The sequence below is a fragment of the Rhinoderma darwinii genome, chromosome 4 (assembly GCF_050947455.1).
Source record: "Rhinoderma darwinii isolate aRhiDar2 chromosome 4, aRhiDar2.hap1, whole genome shotgun sequence".
Lineage (NCBI taxonomy): Eukaryota > Metazoa > Chordata > Amphibia > Anura > Rhinodermatidae > Rhinoderma > Rhinoderma darwinii.
The window spans coordinates 256,742,236-256,755,930 of record NC_134690.1 but is presented as its reverse complement, the minus strand read 5'-3'; positions in this window follow the sequence as shown (position 1 = coordinate 256,755,930).

Sequence of the window (13,695 nt, the reverse complement as noted above, 5' to 3'; positions counted from 1 at the left end):
CTTGGCAGTATTGACCCGCGCGTTTCTTTGCCACTTCCTGATTGCTATGACGGAGATGCAAGTACCTGTCGTGGTTTTCTTAATCAATGCCAGATCCATTTCAGCTTGTATGCTAGGACATTTTCGTCTGATGGTGCCAGGGTCGCTTTCATTATTTCCCTCCCCAAAGGCTCTTGCATGGGCGAACCCTATCTGGGAGAGACAAGGACCAGAGACCCGTGACTTCCCTACCTTCTTCCGGACTTTTCGCATGGTGTTTGAGGAGCCTGGACGGGTCTCATCTGCAGCGGCTTCTTTGATTGACCTGCGCCAAGGTGACACCTCCGTGAGTGAGTACTTCATCCACTTCCGCACCCTGGCGGGGGAGCTCGCATGGAACAACGAGGCTCTGGTGGCTGCATTCTGGCACGGACTATCTTCCAGAATTAAAGACGAGCTTGCCGCTCGGGATCTGCCGTCTACCCTAGATGACCTCATCCTTCTGTCTGCCCGGATCGATATACGGATCCGTGAACGCCGCCAAGAGGTTCAACGGGAGGGAGCCCTTCCTAGTCTGGTTCCTACGTTGCAGCAAACCCTGCTGTCCTCAGATGTCGATCATCCTAAGAAATCGGTAATTTCGGATCAGTATAAATTATCTACCCAAGAGAGACAACGCAGACTCACATCTGGACTCTGTCTTTATTGTGGCCTCGAGGGCCATCCGGTGCGCCTGTGCCCCCAAAATTCCCAAAACCTAGGGTTGCTTGGAGTGACGACCTTGGGCAAAGAGGGACTTCCGTCTAGCTTGTCCATACCCGTGACTATAGTGCCCGGCGAGGGAACGCATCAGGTCTCTGCGTATCTGGATTTTGGTTCCGCTGCTAATTTTATCCGCGAAGATCTGGTGGACCTTCTACAAATGCCCACCGTCCCACTGGAGAGCCCGTTGACAGTTGCTTCAGTAAATGGACTACCTCTGCCAGATCCGGTTTTAGCGGTGACCAAGCGGCTGAGGCTCCATGTGGGAGCTCTTCACTCTGAAATTCTACCTTTTTATGTCCTGCCTAAAGCTGTTAACCCTGTGTTGCTGGGCCTGCCTTGGCTCCGACTGCATGCCCCGACTGGACTGGAATTCAGGAGAGGTTCTTCAGTGGGGTCCTGAGTGTCAAGGTCATTGCCTGGTGAGGATTCGTTCGGCTCAGTCTTTGCTGCCGAGGTCATTGGCAGGATTACCGGGTCATTATGCTGCCTTCTCGGACGTCTTCAGCAAGAGGGAGGCAGAGACATTGCCTCCACATCGGGCATATGACTGCCCTATTGAACTGATACCTGGTGCATCCCCTCCCCGTGGTAGGGTATATCCTCTCTCCTTGCCAGAGACTCTGTCCATGTCCGCCTATGTAAAAGAGAACTTAGAAAGGGGCTTCATACGAAAGTCTTCCTCCCCAGCAGGAGCCGGGTTCTTCTTCGTCAAAAAGAAATATGGTTATCTTCGTCCTTGCATCGACTACCATGGTCTTAACCAGATCACAGTGAAGAATAAATATCCATTGCCACTGATCTCCGAACTGTTTGACCGTATACATGGTGCAAAGATTTTTTCTAAACTAGACCTGCGTGGGGCTTACAACCTAATCCGGATTCACCATGGCGATGAATGGAAGACTGCATTTAACACCCGTGATGGACACTATGAGTATCTAGTAATGCCCTTCGGCCTGTGTAATGCTCCCGCGGTCTTCCAGGAGTTTGTGAATGACATTTTCCGTGACCTCCTCTATGTTTGTGTTGTAGTCTACCTTGATAACATCTTGATTTTCTCCCCAGATCCTATGACACACCAGAGACATGTCCGTCAGGTTCTGCTGCGGTTAAGGAAGAATCATCTGTACGCCAAGTTGGAGAAGTGCGTATTTGACAAGGATGCTCTACCCTTCCTGGGCAACATAGTTTCGAATCGAGGTCTCGAGATGGACCCTGAAAAGGTAAAGTCTGTCCTGGAGTGGCCACGCCCTCAAGGCTTGTGGGCCATACAGCGCTTTCTGGGATTTGCTAACTTTTAGGCCTCATTTACACGAGCGTGTGCGTTTTGCGCGCGCAAAAAACGCTGCGTTTTGCGCGCGCAAAAGGCACTTGGCAGCTCCGTGTGTCATCCGTGTATGATGCGCGGCTGCGTGATTTTCGCGCAGCCGCCATCATAGAGATGAGGCTAGTCGACGCCCGTCACTGTCCAAGGTGCTGAAAGAGCTAACTGATCGGCAGTAACTCTTTCAGCACCCTCGACAGTGAATGCCGAACACAATATACACCAACCTGTGAATAAAAAAAGACTTTCATACTTACCAAGAACTTCCTGCTTCCCCCAGTCCGGGCTCCCGGCCGTTGCCTTGGTGACGCGTCCCTCTCTTGTCATCCGGCCCCACCTCCCAGGATGACGCCGCAGTCCATGAGACCGCTGCAGCCTGTGATTGGCTGCAGCCTGTGCTTGGCCTGTGATTGGCTGCAGCTGTCACTTTGACTGAACTGTCATCCCGGGAGGTCGGACCGGAGTTATCGGTAAGTCAGAACGTCTTTTTTTTTTTACAGGTTCATGGATTTTCGGAGCGGAAGTCACTGTCCATGGTGCTGAACCAGTTTAACGCTTTCAGCACCGTGGACAGTGACTGTCTCCTGACGTCGCGTACCCGAACATTTTTTACCGGTTTCGGTCAAAACGAGTTTGGCCGAACCCGGTGAAGTTCGGGGCGCTCATCTCGAATTTGACACTCCGTTTGGATGTTTGTAAACAGAAAAGCACCACGTGCTTTTCTGTTTACATTCAGGAGTTTGACAGCTCTTGCGCGAATCACGCAGTTCGCACGGAAGTGCTTCCGTGCGGCATGCGTGGTTTTCACGCACCCATTGACTTCAATGGGTGCGTGAGTGCGCGAAAAACGCACGATTATAGAACATGTCGTGAGTTTTTTTCTGCGCACACGCGCTGAGCGCAATTCACGCATCGTCTAAACTGCCCCATTGACTAATATAGGTGCGTACGACATGCGTGCAAAGCACGCGCGTCGCACGCGCGTATAATACGTTCGTGTAAATGAGGCCTTACAGGCAGTTTATTCCGAACTTCTCCTCACTGATTTCTCCCATCTCTAACCTTACTAAGAAGGGTATGAACGGCATGGTGTGGACTCCCGAGGCAGTGTCCGCATTCAACAGCCTGAAGAGTTCCTTCACGTCAGCTTCTATCCTTCATCATCCGGATGTCTCTCTGCAGTTCTCGTTCTAGGTGGACACATCCTCTGTCGGTGCTGGTGCACTCCTGTTCCAGAGAGGTCCCAAGGGCAAGTCAAGGGTATGTGGATTCTTTTCTAAGCTCTTCTCTTCCGCAGAACGCAACTACTCGATTGGAGATCGGGAGTTACTTGCCATCAAATTGGCCCTGGAGGAGAGGAGACATCTACTGGAGGGCGCAGCTCAACCGATCTTGATTTTTACGGACCACAAGAATCTGACCTACCTCCAGATGGCCCAATGGCTGAACCCTCATCAGGCCAGGTGGTCACTGTTCTTTGCAAGGTTTCATTTTGAGCTTCATTATCGACCGGCCAACAAGAATGTGAGGGCCGATGCCTTGTCCAGGTCTTTCGAGACAGAAGACACCATTGAGAATCCACAGAACATTATTGATCCGTCTTGCATTGTCGCGGTCAATCACCTGCAAATCGGGGACATTCCTCCAGGGAGGACTTTTGTGCACCTGGCTGATCGTGGAAGAATCCTCCGCTGGGGACACTCCTCTAGACTGGCAGGTCACGTTGGGTTACGTAAGACCCGGGATTTAATTGTTCATCACTTCTGGTGGCCCACTCTGCCCTAGGATACTGTGGACTTTGTTTCTTCCTGTGCTGTGTGTGCAGCCAACAAGGCCACCAACTCCAGAGCTGCTGGTCTGCTCCAGCCATTGCCTCTGCCCAATGCTCCCTGGCAGCATATAGCGATGGACTTTATCACGGGCCTGCCTCTCTCTGCTGGATGCAGTGCTGTCTGGGTGGTGGTGGACCGATTTTCGAAGATGGCCCACTTCGTTCCTCTGACCGGTCTTCCTTCTGCTCCTCAGTTGGCCAAGTTATTTATTCAACACATCTTCCGCCGGCACGGCTTGCCACAACATATTGTGTCCGATCGGGGGGGGGGGGTTCAGTTTACCACAAGGTTCTGGAGAGCCCTCTACGAACTTCTTGGCGTCAAGTTTGAATTTTTTTCTGCATACCCTCCTCAGTCTAATGGTCAGGTCGAGAGGATCAAGCAGATTTTGGAGAACTACCTATGCCACTTCATCTCCAAACAGCATGATAACTGGGTGCAGTTGCTCCCATGGGCGGAGTTCTCCTACAATAATCACACCAGCGAGTCTACTAGGAATACACTGTTCTGCATTGTCTACGGCCAGCACCCACGAATTCCTCTTCCGGTGCCTGATACTTCCGAAGTACCTGCAGCTGACTCCACGTTTAGAGACTTTTTGCAAATCTGGCAGCAGACTCGAGACTCCATCCTAATGGCAGTGGACCGCATGAAACGGAAGGCTGACACAAGGAGAAGAGAGCCTCCTCAGTTTCTTCCAGGCACTACGGTCTGGCTGTCGTCTAGGAATATCCGACTGAGGGTACCCTCATGTAAGTTAGTTAGCTAGTTAGGGACGCAAAGCGTCCTATGTTGCCATGGAGATCAAAAGGCGGACGAAATCTCACATACAGGATCCAATACCGCAGTGCACATATCTCTCAGCAGAAAAACAATGCTAACGATACATGATCCCTACGATCCCAGTACAGCAAGGCACAAACCTTCATGTTACTAACACTGGAGTCGCCAGGATCACCCGGACCTACCTAAAAGACACAAACTGTAACAACTACAAATGCCCGAGACATTCAGTATAAGGCACCAAACCGCACTATGCTGATACATTGCCGACCCTCCCAGAAAAGTCATCTAGAGGGATTGACCAAACAACGTCCCAGACAGCTTTGCGTCCCTAACTAAGCTGATTGGTGGCTAGAAAGGAGGCTCGGCACTCAGCCTGCAACGTCATTTTGTTGACGTGGTTACTGCGGGTTGGTGCCTGGCCCAAGCCACGTCAGCACAGTGGGTGGGCCTAGGCCTGTCAAATAGACCGGAACTTCGCCGGCGCGTGTGCGGCCAGTGCATTAGTGTCGTACACGCGCCGGGAGGTATAACAAGCACACAATTGTGCTAGCCGGCTTAATTAACAGTGAAATAACACACTACATCGAAAAGAATTGATAATCCCTGATGATGTGTCACTTATACATGTGGCACTGAAACGCGTTGGATTGTCTGTTAGTCAGTGAGGTGTGCTAGTAGAATATATCGTTAGGGGTGAGGAGGTGTTTGGTGTGTGCAACTATACTATCACATCAGCACACCTCTCCTCATTACTGACCACCTTATCTGAGCCTGTTCACATTGTATTTAGGGCTAAGATGGCTCATTTTAATGAAACAATTTAATAAATTCAATTTTAATCGTTCTATCTTCAGGCAGTAAAAATTGTTAATCTACGGAACGGAATACTTTATCAGTGTGCCTATCAAATAAATAATATTATAATTTAATTGAGGATTGGAGATGGCAGGATTTCTCACCGGTGATTTAAATACAGATAAGTGGATGCATGATGCAAAGGAGGTCTTCTCTGAAAATGAGATTGTACTTCCTACTCAGACCTTAAACATCAATGCATCATTTCGCCAATTGACCAAAATCTACAAAGACCATATTAGATCCTGGTGGGAGATTCAGACTTTGGAAACCTATAGCAGAAATAAGATTGTCCCCAGAGGTTTACGGATCTCTCTGACTCCAGCAGCTAGAATTAGATCCCCAGAGTTGCTTAAAAAATGGGAAACAGAGTCTATTGAGTCTTCCTTAAGGTTCATGGGTCTGTTATTGGAAGAGGAAAGAAATTGCCTAATTAAAAGTACCCAACAGCTCAAAGAAGCAATAACATCAGCACAGAAATTCTCCTCTAACTCAGAGTATGAGAGGAAAGAAACTATCTTACAACAAGCAGTGGAAAAGTTCACGAGCCATATAAAAGAGAGAAAACACTACCAATTTGTTCGTGATACGCTTGATTTTAAAGAGGGAAGAATCTTTGATTATAGCACAAAATCTAATGTGACTCTCGAACCTGAAACTGACATTTCATCGTCAGAGCAGGAATACTCTGACTCTGAACAGGGGAGAATTCAGTTTAGGCGACAACGGGGAGGGATGGACCAGAGTCGTTATCCCACCCGGACTAATCTGAGGGGAAGAGGGAGAGGTAAAGGACAAAGTCGTGGAGGTGGTTTTTTAGCCAAAAGCCATCCCATCTCGGACTATCTCTTGAGGGACAGAAGGGACATATAGGCTGTAGGTCCAGATTTGAGGAGGATGAGTCCCAGATCATTAATTTATCTTCCCGAGTGCTTAATAGTGAGGAAATTGGTATCCTCAGAAGGGGTCTGTCATTCGTCCCTACAAATAAATTCAACTTATTCACTTGGGTTAAGGATCTAAACCTATTTGCTCGAAAATTAAAATGGCAAAAATTTTTTAAGACACACGATCGACGTAAATGTCTTGAGTTGGGCATAGTGGAGGATGACCTGCCAGACCTCAGACTATTGGAGGGATTATGGGAGGAAGGTCAAAGAGAAATTGGTGAAGGCCCATTTACAGATCTGAGGGCGCCTTCTACCAAATTTGCACCTTTAAATGATAATACACCCATAGATGTCTTTGTAAAGGTTGTTGAAGACCAGCTCAAGTCACTTGATGACTTGAAGATTGGTCATTTTAATACAACCAAGGAGGAGATGGCTGGTCTGCGATCTCTTGAATCTGATGACACGATTGTTATAAAGCAGTCCGATAAAGGCGGCAATATCGTGGTCATGGATCGCAGCCGCTACAAGAGAATGTGTCTTCATATTTTGCATGACCAACAGTGCTATAGGGTTTTGGAGTCTGACCCCACTAGGATTTTTAAGAGTCAGCTTAAGGACATTCTTGACCCAGCTAAAATTCTCAATTTGATCAGTGAGAAAGAATTCAAATTCATGTTAATGGAATTTCCGCAGGTGGCAACATTTTACAGTTTACCCAAAGTCCACAAGGGGACGACACCCCTTAAAGGCCGCCCAATTGTATCTGGGATAGATAGTTTGACGCAAAATGCAAGTGTTTACTTGGATCAGATATTGAGACCCTTTGTATTATCATTACCCTCTTATGTGAGGGATACTATGGATGCCCTGAGGAAATTGGAGGGCATCCGTCTTGATCAGGATGTGTTTCTTGCTTCACTGGATGTGGAGGCATTATACAGCTCGATTCCTCATGAACTCGGATGTTGTGCCATCCAATATTTTTTGAGAGGAAAAGGTACACACTTTAAGGCCCACAATGAATTTGTGATTTCATTATTGAGATTCATATTGGAGCACAATTTCTTTTTATTTGATCAGAAGATCTACCACCAGCTCAAAGGGGTGGCTATGGGGAGTCCCTGTGCTCCCACATATGCCAACCTATTTCTGGGTTGGTGGGAAAAAGAATGTGTCTTCACTGAACTAATGGAAAAATGGACCTCTTGTATCCTTCTATGGATTCGTTTCATAGACGATATTCTGATATTGTGGAAGGGAACTAAGGCTGAGTTCGTTGAGTTTGTGGGGATTCTTAATGTGAACAATTTAGGCCTTTTTTTCACGCATGAAATAAATGAGAACAAGATCACATTCCTTGATGTGTTGATTCAAAAGACACCTTCAGGAGCTATACAGACCAACATGTATAGAAAATCTACTGCTACGAACAGTCTCCTGAGATGGGAAAGCTGTCATCCCTTAAGTCTGAGACGTGGTATTCCAAAGGGCCAATATCTGAGGGTACGCCACAATTGTTCAACTATATCCGACTATAAGATTTCGGCACGCGAACTAGAGAATAGGTTTCGGTGTCGTGGATATCCGAGACAGGTACTAAAAGAGGCTTATCAGGATGCCCTAGGCAGAAATCGGGATGATTTACTCAACCCTAAACCAAAGAAAGGGGAGGAGGAAACAGCTAGAGTTATCGGCACTTTTGATTCGGCCAGTGCTGAGGTTCGATGCATTTTACAACGATATTGGGGCATTCTGCAAGCGGATCCTGACATTGGTGACCTTGTGGGAAAATCCCCTCTTATTACTTATAGACGTGGACGTAATGTGAAAGATCGGCTAGTGCATAGCCATTTAAATACTCAGGAGCCAGTCGGTACATGGCTAAATCAGAGTCTAAAGGGTAGCTACAGATGCGGGTCCTGCAAGGCCTGTGCGTCAGTACTCTGTAGCAGTGAATTCACTAGTACCATCACAGGGAGGAGCTTTGAAAACAGGTCCTACATGAACTGCAAAACAAGGGGGTTGGTTTACTTGATCACCTGTGATTGTAAAATGCAATATGTAGGGAAAACGATAAGGGAATTCAGAAGGAGGATTAGGGAACATATTGGTGACGTTAGGCGACAAGAAGATACCTCGGTTTCACGTCATGTCTGGGAGTGTCATAAAGGTGACCCCTCGTGCCTTAAATTTCAAGGGGTGGAATGTATTAGACAGACACTGAGAGGCGGTGATTTAGATAGGAGGATCATGCAAAAAGAAGCGCAGTGGATCCACCGCCTACAGACTATCTGTCCCCAAGGCCTCAACGAGCAGATCTCATATGCGTGTTTCCTGTAAATTAATTTCTACTTGTTTCAAGACCAAATTCCCTGTGTTGGGTGTTTATGTATATCTGCTTTTTCCGGTACTAAGTGAAATGCTCTAAGATGTTTTTGGGTAATCAATGCAGTCATGCGTCTTTTGCTTGACGGGTCTTTTTTCGGATGTTGCACTGCGTTATTCGTTGCAGGGGCTTTGCACTAGGTTGTCGATCCCCAGTGCTGTCTGGGACGTTGTTTGGTCAATCCCTCTAGATGACTTTTCTGGGAGGGTCGGCAATGTATCAGCATAGTGCGGTTTGGTGCCTCATACTGAATGTCTCGGGCATTTGTAGTTGTTACAGTTTGTGTCTTTTAGGTAGGTCCGAGTGATCCTGGCGACTCCAGTGTTAGTAACATGAAGGTTTGTGCCTTGCTGTACTGGGATCGTAGGGATCATGTATCGTTAGCATTGTTTTTCTGCTGAGAGATATGTGCACTGCGGTATTGGATCCTGTATGTGAGATTTCGTCCGCCTTTTGATCTCCATGGCAACATAGGACGCTTTGCGTCCCTAACTAAGCTGATTGGTGGCTAGAAAGGAGGCTCGGCACTCAGCCTGCAACGTCATTTTGTTGACGTGGTTACTGCGGGTTGGTGCCTGGCCCAAGCCACGTCAGCACAGTGGGTGGGCCTAGGCCTGTCAAATAGACCGGAACTTCGCCGGCGCGTGTGCGGCCAGTGCATTAGTGTCGTACACGCGCCGGGAGGTATAACAAGCACACAATTGTGCTAGCCGGCTTAATTAACAGTGAAATAATACACTACATCGAAAAGAATTGATAATCCCTGATGATGTGTCACTTATACATGTGGCACTGAAACGCGTTGGATTGTCTGTTAGTCAGTGAGGTGTGCTAGTAGAATATATCGTTAGGGGTGAGGAGGTGTTTGGTGTGTGCAACTATACTATCACATCAGCACACCTCTCCTCATTACTGACCACCTTATCTGAGCCTGTTCACATTGTATTTAGGGCTAAGATGGCTCATTTTAATGAAACAATTTATTATAACAACGATCCAACAAATGGATCTTTAAGTCCCTAGTGGGACTAAAAAAAAAAAAGTTCAAAAACGTTACAAAAAAATTTACAAAAATAAAAAGTAAAAGTTCTAAATAATACACCACCTTCCAAATTATTATGCAAATGTTATTTTTCGCAGATTTTCCTAAATAGTGGATGCTAATGACAGTCAATATAATCTTCAAGCCATCAACCATCGGAGTATAATGCAAATTTTATTGAACAAATCTCCTAATGATAACAGATTTTTTTTTAGAAGTAAAAAACTCAAAATGCACTGTTTCAAATTATTATGCACAACAGAGATCAAAACATTTTAAAGGTTATAAAGAGAACTAAAATGGTAATTTGTTGAATTTGCAGCATCAGGAGGTCATATTTACAGAAATCAAAAGCTCTTTCAATCAAAAAAAACTTAGCAGGCCAAGTTACATGTTAACATAGGACCCCTTCTTTGATATCACCTTCACAATTCTTGCATCCATTGAATTTGTGAGCATTTGGACAGTTTCTGCTTGAATATCTTTGCAGGATGTCAGAATAGCCTCCCAGAGCTTCTGTTTTGATGTGAACTGCCTCCCACCCTCATAGATATTTTACTTGAGGATGCTCCAAAGGTTCTCAATAGGGTTGAGGTCAGGGGAAGATGGGGGCCACACCATGAGTTTCTCTCCTTTTATGCCCATAGCAGCCAATGACACAGAGGTATTCTTTGCAGTATGAGATGGTGCATTGTCATGCATGAAGATTATTTTGCTACGGAAGGCACAGTTCTTCTTTTTGTGCCACGGAAGTAAGTGGTCAGTCATAAACTCTACGTTTTTTGCAGAGGTCATTTTCACACCGTCAGGGTCCCTAAAGGAGCCTACCAGCTCTCTCCCCATGATTCCAGCCCAGAACATGACTCTGCCACCTCCTTGCTGACGTCGCAGCCTTGTTGGGACATGGTGGCCATTCACCTACCATCCACTACTCCATCCATCTGAACCATCCATGGTTGCACGGCACTCATCAGTAAACAACACGGTTTGAAAATTAGTCTTCATGTATTTCTGAGCCCACTGCAACCGTTTCTGCTTGTGAGCATTGTTTAGGGGTGGCCGAATAATAGCTTTATGCACACTTGCAAACCTCTGGAGGATCCTACACCTTGAGGTTTGTGGGACTCCAGAGGCACCAGCGGCTTCAAATACCTGTTTGCTGCTTTGCAATGGCATTTTAGCAGCTACTCTCCTAATCCTATTAATTTGTCTTGCAGAAACCTTCCTCATTATGCCTTTATCTGAACGAACCCGTCTGTGCTCTGAATCAGCCACACATCTTTTCACAGAACGATGATCACGCTTAAGTTTTCTTGAAATATCCAATGTTTTCATACCTTGTCCAAGGTGCACTATTTCACGCTTTTCGGCAGCAGAGAGATCCTTTTTCTTTCCCATATTGCTTGAAACCTGTGGCCTGCTTAATAATGTGGAACGTCCTTCTTAAGTAGTTTTCCAGATTGGGCACAGCTGGTAAACTAATTATCACAGGTGTCTGAGATTGATTATAATGATCTAAAGAGCCCTAAGACACAATGCCATCCATGAGTTTAATTGAAAAACTAATAATTAAATGTTTATAACACTTAAATCCAATGTGCATAATAATTTGGAACACGGTGTAAAATTAACCTCTTCACGCGCTGCTCCGCAATAGTACGTCCTGCAGAGGTGTTAGTTCCCGCATCCAGACGTACTATTGTGGAGTAGTTCCCGGCGCACACTGGACAGTGTACGGGAACCGGGAGGTCAGCTGTCCCCGACAGCTGACACTCCAGCCTTGCCGGTCAGCGGACCATCGCCTCTGATTTCGGCAATTAACCCCATAAATGCGGCGACGGATTGCCGTCGCCGCATTTAAGTGGTTTGAAGCACATCGGCAGCCCCCACGAAGTGATCGTGGGGGCTACCGATGCTTGTCATGGCAATCGGAGGTCAGACAATGACCTCCGGGTTGCCATGTACGGAAGCCTCGGAGGAGCAGCCTCCGGCCGGTCCTTCAAGGCTTCCTGTCAGTGTGACTGTCACGTCACAATGACAGTTAGAGTACATTACACTACTTGTGTAGTGTAATGTACTCTAGCAGCGATCAAAGCGGCAAGTCTAAGTGTCCCCTAGTGGGACAAGTGAAAAAAGTAAAAAAAAAGATAATAAAAATGTTTTAAAAAAAGTGTAAAAATAAAAGTTATATTTTATATAAACAAACACTGCATTTTTTTCCTATAATACAGTGAAGGAAATAAGTATTTGATCCCTTGCTGATTTTGTAAGTTTGCCCACTGTCAAAGACATGAACAGTCTAGAATTTTTAGGATAGGTTAATTTTACCAGTGAGAGATAAATTATATAAAAAAAATAATAAAGAAAATCACATTGTCAAAATTATATATATTTATTTGCATTGTGCACAGAGAAATAAGTATTTGATCCCCTACCAACCATTAAGAGTTCATCCTCCTCCAGACCAGTTACACGCTCCAAATCAACTTGGTGCCTGCATTAAAGACAGCTGTCTTAAATGGTCACCTGTATAAAAGACTCTAGTCCACAGACTCAATTAATCAGTCTGACTCTAACCTCTACAACATGGGCAAGACCAAAGAGCTTTCTAAGGATGTCAGGGACAAGATCATAGACCTGCACAAGGCTGGAATGGGCTACAAAACCATAAGTAAGACGCTGGGTGAGAAGGAGACAACTGTTGGTGCAATAGTAAGAAAATGGAAGACATACAAAATGACTGTCAATCGACATCGATCTGGGGCTCCATGCAAAATCTCACCTCGTGGGGTATCCTTGATCCTGAGGAAGGTGAGAGCTCAGCCGAAAACTACACGGGGGGAACTTGTTAATGATCTCAAGGCAGCTGGGACCACAGTCACCAAGAAAACCATTGGTAACACATTACGCCGTAATGGATTAAAATCCTGCAGTGCCCGCAAGGTCCCCCTGCTCAAGAAGGCACATGTACAGGCCCGTCTGAAGTTTGCAAATTAACATCTGGATGATTCTGAGAGTGATTGGGAGAAGGTGCTGTGGTCAGATGAGACTAAAATTGAGCTCTTTGGCATTAACTCAACTCGCCGTGTTTGGAGGAAGAGAAATGCTGCCTATGACCCAAAGAACACCGTCCCCACTGTCAAGCATGGAGGTGGAAACATTATGTTTTGGGCGTGTTTCTCTGCTAAGGGCACAGGACTACTTCACTGCATCAATGGGAGAATGGATGGAGCCATGTACCATCAAATCCTGAGTGACAACCTCCTTCCCTCCACCAGGACATTAAAAATGGCTCGTGGCTGGGTCTTCCAGCACGACAATGACCCGAAAAATACAGCCAAGGCAACAAAGGAGTGGCTCAAAAAGAAGCACATTAAGGTCATGGAGTGGCCTAGCCAGTCTCCAGACCTTAATCCCATCGAAAACTTATGGAGGGAGCTGAAGATCCGAGTTGCCAAGCGACAGCCTCAAAATCTTATTGATTTACAGAAGATCTGGAAAGAGGAGTGGGCCAAAATTCCATCTAACATGTGTGCAAACCTCATCATCAACTACAAAAAACGTCTGACTGCTGTGCTTGCCAACAAGGGTTTTGCCACCAAGTATTAAGTCTTGTTTGCCAAAGGGATCAAATACTTATTTCTCTGTGCAAAATGCAAATAAATATATATAATTTGGACAATGTGATTTTCTGCTTTTTTTTAAATATAATCTATCTCTCACTGGTAAAATTAACCTAGCCTAAAAATTCTAGACTGTTCATGTCTTTGACAGTGGGCAAACTTACAAAATCAGCAAGGGATCAAATACTTATTTCCTTCACTGTAAGTCTT